The sequence below is a fragment of the Prionailurus bengalensis genome, chromosome A2 (genome assembly GCF_016509475.1).
Source record: "Prionailurus bengalensis isolate Pbe53 chromosome A2, Fcat_Pben_1.1_paternal_pri, whole genome shotgun sequence".
In the NCBI taxonomy this organism is placed as follows: Eukaryota; Metazoa; Chordata; class Mammalia; order Carnivora; family Felidae; genus Prionailurus; species Prionailurus bengalensis.
Window position 1 is genome coordinate 77,199,966 of NC_057348.1, and position 8,450 is coordinate 77,208,415.

The following is an 8,450-nucleotide window of genomic DNA, read 5'->3' on the forward strand; positions in this document are numbered from 1 at the left end:
TGTTTTCACAGAAAAGTAAGGAACAAGTTGGAGCCAAGGGATAGCAGAAAGGAAAATGACCCCACAGAAGAGTGGCAGTGCATATGAGATGAACATTTAGGACGTGTGTGATTAATGAAGAAATAAATGAAAGAATGAAAGCAAGTTAAGACCAACCAATAGGTAAGAGAAAATGGGGAAATCAGAAAACTTGACTAAATGTGGTTTATGAGAATTTAGAAAAGGAGTTATCCCCAGGACCCAACATAGCTTCACCAAGGACTGGTCTTGCCAGTAATCTCACTGGTAGGTCTTCAGACTTGTAGGTTGGAGGATGGCTGTGGACAGAATCGATGTCAATTTCAGAAAAAATCAATTAAAGTCCCCCTTGTTTGTTTGTTTGTATTGCTTGAGATGGTGAAATGCAGACTCGATCATACTGTTAGGTTAATTTCAGCTGGTAGAAATAACTTTATTCAAATAGTGTTGATTATACCATTTTTCTTCCTGGAATGAGGTATCAAGTTGGGCCCGACTATTCAACTTTTTTTTTTTAATGATTTATTTTGAAATAATTATAAATTCACAAGAAGTTATAAAAAATGTATAGAAGCATGTATGTTTCATTCTGTTTCTTTCATTGATAACATTTTGTATAGCTATAGTATGGTATCACAACCAGAAAATTGGTGTTGGTACAATCCACAGAGTTTATTCATATTTTACCCAGTGTTACATGTGAGTGTCTTTGTGTGTGTGTCTGTGTGTATGTGTAGACTGTGCAACTTTATTACATGTATAATTACATGTATAAGTTAAATGTATAACATTTTCATACAGGTTTTTGAGCATAAGTTTTAATTTCTGTGGGATATATGCCCAAGGATGCACCTGTTAGGCTATAGGATAATTATATGTTTAGTTTTAACAATTTAGCAAATTATGGGGAACCTGAGTGGTTCAGTCAGTTGAGTGTCCAACTCTTGATTTTGGTTTGGGTCATGATCTCATGGTTGTGGGATCAAGCCTCATGTTGGGATCCATGCTGAGTAGGGAGCCTGCTTGGGGTTCTCTCTCTTTCTCCCTTAGCCCCTCCCCTGCTCACATGAGCTCTCTCTCTAAAATAACTATAATAAAAAAAGCAATTTAACAAATTACTATCCAAAGTAGCTGTACCATTTTACATTCCCATCAGCAATGCAGGATTTAGTATTATTACTATTTTTAATTTTAGCCATTCTGATATGTGTATAATAATACCTCGCTGAGGGTTGTTTTTTTTTTTTTGCTGAGGTTTTAATTTGCGTTTTCCTTTTTTTTAATTTTTAATTTTTAATTTTTAATTTTAATTTTAATTTTTATTTTTTATTGAGAGAGAGAGAGCGCGCGCGAGCGCCAGCATGAGCAGGGGAGGGGCAGAGAGAGAAGGGGACGGAGGATCCGAAGCAGGCTCTGTGCTGATAGGCTGACAGCAACTGCAACCCGGTTGTGGGGCTCGAACTCACAAACCTCGAGATCACGACCTGAGCCCAAGTTGGTCGCTCAACCGACTGAGCCACCCAGGCGCCCCTTAATTTGCATTTTCCTAATGGCTAAGATGTTGAACATCTTTTCACATGTGTATTTAATTGCTCTCTGTATATACTTTTCAGTTAGATTTTTGTTCATGTCTTTGTGCATTTTCTAATTGGATCGAATTGGATTATTTGTTTCTTATTGTTGAATTTTGGGACTTCTTTTTTTTCAAGAGAATATTAAATCATTTATTGATTACACATGATAATGGACAATACACAAGCTTTGATCCCATCTATAATTTTATCTGATACCATAATTCAATTTAGATATATTGCATAGGATGTGCCAACAATCATATTAATAACCAAATAAACTCCAGGACTTTGCTTGGGTGACCCTTTTAATGCTGAACTCCAGGTCACAACACATTAACTATCAGTTCAACCACACCAACGTTTGTGGAGACAATGGCTTCTGTGCCCAAGCAGGTTGCAAATAAATTTCAAATGGAACCTGGCATCACCCTGATGGAATTCTAACTTCACACTGTTGGGGTAGTTTACCAAGATGGCTTCAGAGTAGACTAACTTTACACAGCACATTTTAAAAAAGACACATTTATTCAGCATCATGATCAGACTATTACATTTAGCAATCAACAGCATGGGTGCAAAAAAAAAAAATCTACATTAAAACCCTTTGTTGGAATGCTTTACACTTTGCACAGAACAGAAACCAAAATAACCTGTTATACAATTAGTCATAAATACAGTCCTCGAGTTTTTTGCCCATACACATGAGTATTGTCTAACACATGTCTTCTTTGTAGCAGCTAGGCCCTGCTTCAAAGCCACTGTGCTTGGCTGAGTTCACAAATCTGTTGTAACCTGTAGCTTTCCTGTCACTTCTCTGGCTCTCCTCTCCTGCTAAGCTTTGTTTCCTGGCAGTAATTAAAACCTTCTGCCACCGCCATAGCTACTGCTGCTGCTGGAACCGCCATAGCCGCCTTGGTTTCGTGGTTTGACAAAGTATTGGCCTCCACCACCATAGGGGCCAGAGCTTCTGCCTCCAAAATTTCCTCCTTTCATGGGTCCAAAATTTGAAGATTGATTGTTGTAATTGCCAAAATCATTATAGCTTCCACCACCTCTAAAGTTGCTTCCATCATTACCAAATCCGTTATAGCCATCCCCACTGCCACTGTATCCACCACCACCTCGACTGCCACCAAAGCCACCTCGCCCACTGAAGTTTCCTCCACAGCCAAAGTTGTCATTCCCACCAAAACCACCTCCATGACCACCACCGAAGTTCCCAGAACCACTTCGACCTCTTTGGCTGGAAGAAGCACTAGCCATCTCTTGCTTAGATAAAGCTTTCCTTACTTCACAGTTGTGGCCATTCACAGTGTGGTATTTTTGAATGACAATCTTGTCTATAGAGTCATGGTCGTCAAATGTTACAAAGGCAAAGCCTCTCTTTTTGCCATTGCCTCGGTCTGTCATGATTTCAATCACTTCAATTTCCCCATATTGTTCAAAATAATCTCTTAGATGATGTTCTTCAGTGTCTTCTTTAATGCCACCGACAAAAATCTTTTTCACAGTTAAGTGGGCACCAGGTCTTTGAGAATCTTCTCTCGAGACAGCCCTCTTTGGTTCTACAACTCTTCCATCCTCCTTGTGTGGCCTTGCATTCATGGCTGCATCCACCTCTTCCACAGTGGCATAGGTGACAAACCCAAAGCCTCTGGAGTGCTTGGTGTTTGGATCTCTCATTACCATACAGTCCGTAAGCGTTCCCCACTTACGGGGAAGCTCAAAATGGCTCCTCAGACTCTCATCGGTTGTTTCAAAGCTCAAACCTCCGATGAAAGCTTCTGCAGCTCTTCAGGCTCTTTGGGAGACTCTGACTTAGACATGACGGGAGTGGGAGGGGAGACTTTCACGATGCTTACTCAGCGACATCCACGGGTGGAAAGGAGTAATCTCGAGACTTCTTTATATATTCTAGAAACAAGTCCTTTATCAGACACCTGATTTGCAAATATTTTCTCCCAGTGTATAATTGATCTTTGTAATCCTCTTAACAGTGTCGTTTACAGAGCAGAAGTTTTACATTTTGATGAGGTGCAATTTATCAAGTTTTCCTTTAGTGGATCATGCTTTTGGTGTCAAATCTAAAATTTCTTCACCTAATCATGAAGATGTTCTCCCATTTAATTTGTAAAAGTTTTATCATTTTATGTTTTACATCGCTGTCCATAACCCACTATAGGTTAATATGTTCAACTTAAAATTTTTTTGTAATATTTATTTTTGAGAGAGAGAGAGAGAGAGAGTAGTGGGGGGGAGGGCAGAGAGAGAGGAAGACACAGAATTCAAAGCAGGCTCCAGGCTCTGAGCTGTCAGCACAGAGCCTGATGTGGGGCTCAAACACACAAGCAGTGAGATCATGACCTGAGCCAAAGTCGGATGCTCAGCTGACTAAGCCACCCAGGTGCCCAAATACATTCAACTTTTAAAGTCAAAGAGGTTGAAAATATGGTAGGTATGCAGGTGATACAAGCCCCCAAGATAAAATTTATAAGCATGCCATATCAGAGTTTAGTGTGATGGTTGAGAATGTGGGTTCTAGAGCCAAGCTGCTTGGTTTTAAATGCCTGCCCTACCTGGGAGCCCTAGGGAACTATGGTAAACTCTGTCTTAGTTTCTGCATCTGCAGAATGGGATTAATGAGAGTATTTGCCTTAGATGGTTGTTTTGAGAACTTACTGGGATAATACACGCAGAACACTTAGAACTATACTCCAAGAAATGCTGCCTATTATGCAAAATTTGGGTAGTTACAGGGAAGACAGGTCCAAGTAGGGAGCACATGTGAAAAAAAATGTATAGACAAAAAAGTGGAGAGGTTAACTTAACTTACTTGCAATGTTTAACTTAAATATTTGTACAATTTTTGATCATTGATATATGCTTATAAACATATGTCTTCATCCTGAAATAGCAAAGTTTGCACAGGATCAAAATAACAAGGAATTTAAATCCATTCAGTGAAAACAAGAGTCCCTTGTTTACAACTGTATAGATTCTCAAATGCATTTTTTTTTCATATTCTTGTTGACATTTTACAAAGCAAAGTCACTGTTTTAGATTATCAACTATGCGAAAATGGTCATGATTTCCATGAAAGTAAAATAGCCCAGCAGTAGGGTAAAAGGGCATCACCAGAGTTCATAGTTATAGCCTGATATGGGGGTCATGTAGATTCTCAGCCTCTCATAGTGGGGACTTCTGGGCCCCAGCCCTTGGTACCACTAACAGAATGCTGTTGGGGCATGGATCTTTCTTATGGTCTCTATCTTCACTGAAAATGAGGAAATGAGAGAGATGTTGATGTAGGAGGGTTGACTAGGTGGAGAAAGAGGTTCCTGGAAGTGAGAGGAAGAAGCTATTACAAATATTAGGCATTAAAAGAGAGAGGACAGAGGAAGTGAAGAGCGCCTGAGATTACTAGAAAGAGGTGGTCTTTCCTTGGACTGGTCATTACTTTGCCAGGAAGCAGCTGAGGGGCACTGGGCAATTCACCCACTGTCTCTGTGCCTGGGTTTCCTTTTCTGCCTCATCATGAAAAGAGTGTCTACCCCACACACTTCATGGGCTGTTATCCATTTACATGAAAGTTCTTTAAGCAAAACATAAATATATGACATTGTTTTATTTCATTGCGGACCAAATAGACATATATTTTTGTTCATTCTTGTTCTGGAGTCTCCCTCTCCTGCTCTCTCGGTCTTAGATTTTTTTGGTTCCCTTCTCACTCTAGCAGTCCTCCTACTCTAGCAGTGTCTCAGCAGTGTGCTGTGGCTGGCTTTACCAGAGATGCTCTTTTGTGTTAGTAACTGCTACACCATGTTTCTAGTTAGATCATTAAGCTCATTCTCCTCTCCTAACTCTGTAATGTAGGAAACCGACCCAGATTATTCACCCTATGCCTTGCTACTTCTCAGGTGTCTTTGTGCCTGAAAAAACACAGGCCCTAAGTCCACCCAAGGAAACAAGCTTGAATTTGTCTTAAAGAATAGATATATGAATATTAGTTTAATCAACATTATGAAATACAAATGTAGATTCACATTACTCACAGTTCTAGTGAAAACTGTGCATGTGCACATGTGGAATAGTTTGAAGAGAAGACAGTTTTTTTTTAAGTACTGTAAATTTGTCTATTTTTGCAGAAAACAGGAGAGTATTTTTTAGGGCTTACTATTATGGGGGTTATGATCATCATTGCCTTCAATTTTTAACTATGTGTGTAATCAATGGAAGTATTTTTAGATACATTCACAGTTTTACACCAAAAATGGAAAGTTAAAGAATTAGTTTTTTGGGAGATATTTTGGAGGGAAAAATCTAGTGACCACAAAGTCCCTAAATTAAGTATGAAAACATGGGAGAAAATTTCTAATAGTGGGCCATATAAAGACCTTGGAATAATCTCAAGTTTTCTTAATTTAAATATTTACTTGTTATTCATATTTTATTCCCCATTGCAACCTCATCAAGTTTAAGAAATAGAGTCATATGTGTATCAGAAGAGAAATATATATATGTTATTTTTTTCATGATTTGAGGAAGCACTAGGAAGACTGTCTTGTATCATTAGAAATCTACCATTAGAGAACTATTCTTGGGGGAGTACCAGCTCTCCAGGAGGGAGACATATTAAGCTGCTGTCAATCAAGGGGCGCCTGGGTGGCTCAGTTGGTTGAGCATCCAACTTTGGCTCAGGTCATGATCTCACAGCTCGTGAGTTCGAGCCCCGCATCAGGCTCTGTTCTGACAGCTCCGAGCCTGGAGCCTGCTTCGGATTCTGTGCCTCCCTCTCTCTCTCTGCCCCTAACCCACTCGCATTCTGTCTCTGTTCCTCTCAAAAATAAATAAACATTAAAAAAAATAAAAAGCTGCTGTCAATCAAGAACACATGTACAAGCCACATAGGATCATCACGAAACATAGGGTCTAAATTCAGATGGAGCTAGGATTTAATTTGGCTTTGGCACTTACTAGCTGTGAGATTCTGGGAAAACTATACTTACCTTCCCCGAGTTCCAATTTCTTCACCTATAAAGTGGGGTTAATAAAAATGAAAGACCCAATTTTAACGAGCTGATATATTTGAAGAATCCAATACAATCTTAGTTTAAACTAGGCTCTTAGTGCATGGCAATGATAATTATTAGTAATAGCAGCAATTTAGAATATTTAGTTCAGACTGGGGCTTGCTTAGTTTTGGGGGTACATGAAGACATTAAAGAGGTATAGAGATTTAGATAATTTTAAGGGAGTCAATTTCCAGATTCTACGTTTCTGTACATAAACACTTTTTCTGTACTCATCTGCTTGCAAATACACCTGCCTCAGGTTGCTTCTCCTTTTCCATGTTTCCTTTTACAATTTCCCTTATTCTGCCTTTTAAGAAAGAGGCATATTTTTCATATCATACAATGGTACATTGCCACGGGTGAAGAAAGCTCTGGGATGCCAAGCAAAGGCAACTTAGTCTATAGGTATTTGAGAGCTTCCATTAATCAAAATGGAACCATGATCCAAACATAATAGGGCACCATGTCTTTCCCTGTCCTATGCTTATGCTTATCTCTGTTAAAGGCCAAGCGTAACTGTTATGGAGTGAATGTTTTGTGTCCCCCTCCCCCCCAAAATTCATATGTTAACATTTTAACCCCCAATATGATGGTATTAGGAGGCAAGGAATTCGGCAGATAATTAGATCATGAGGATGGAGCCTTCGTGAATGGGATAAGTACCTTTGTAAGAAGGGATATGCAGGCTCCCTCTTTGCTCTCTGACAAGGAAAGGATGGGCATCTGCAAACAGGGAAGAGGGCCCAGCTCAGACACCAGATCTTCCATGATCTGGCCTTCCTGGCCTTCAGGACTGTGAGAAATTAATGCTTCTTGTATAAGCCACACAGTCTATGGTAATTTGGCAGAGCATCCTCAACTGGCTAAAACGATACCATAAACAGGTGTGCTGGCTGCTGACATATATTTAGATGTGTTGCTTTCAAGTATATTATGGATTAGGTGAGGGCTGGGTGGATAATGGCTTTTTTTTGGTCTTCACTACTGGCAAAGAAGATACTGTTCTTGAGGAAAGACTCCCTTGAGAATGGAGCAAAAAGAACATCTCTTGGAAATATTGACGATGGCAGCATGTTATTCACTCAAGTGACAAACTCATGGTAGGTTTCTGTACTTCAGCTATCTATCTATCTTGAAATGTTCAAGATTTATAAAAAGCATCCTGGGAAATGCCAATCTGCTATGAGCTGTACTCTCTGCAATTTTAACATCTCAGTAATGAGGATGGGTTCAGTGAATACTCTGATTTATCTGCATATTAGTCTCATCTCAATAGTATGATTTGCATGATTACAAGATGAAAAGACCCACAATTTCTTCCAACATACGAATGTTGTCTTTTATATTGAGAAACGTGTATTAGAGGCAAGTTAGTGTTTTGTATTTTCTTGAATATTTATTCAAATTAATAGGAAAAACATTTTCATTGATTTTTGCCAAAAGTTAGCAAAATATGAACTCCATAATCATTTTTATGCAGTTACCAGTCTCCTGCTCGCTGTCACTCATCAACAACTTTTCTGCTTATTTATTAAATCCTACCATGTACTTATTAGGAATATTAGTTAGCTCTGACTGCCATAACAAAATGCCACAGACAGGATGGCTTAACCAACAGAAGTTTGTTTTTTCAGAGTGTCCTCACATGGTGAAGACAGAAAACTCTGGTGTCTTTTCCTTTTCTTATAAAGACACACATTGGATTAGTGCACCACCCTTATGACCTCATTTAGCCTTTATCACCTCCTCACAGGCCCTGTCTTCAGATACATTGGAGGTTAGGGCT

The 8,450-nt window shown here is 39.2% G+C and overlaps 1 pseudogene; it reads right to left on the reverse strand.

The window, feature by feature from the left end:
• Positions 1-2,102: 2,102 nt before the first annotated feature.
• Positions 2,103-3,454, reverse strand: LOC122487755 (annotated as a pseudogene).
• Positions 3,455-8,450: the final 4,996 nt, after the last annotated feature.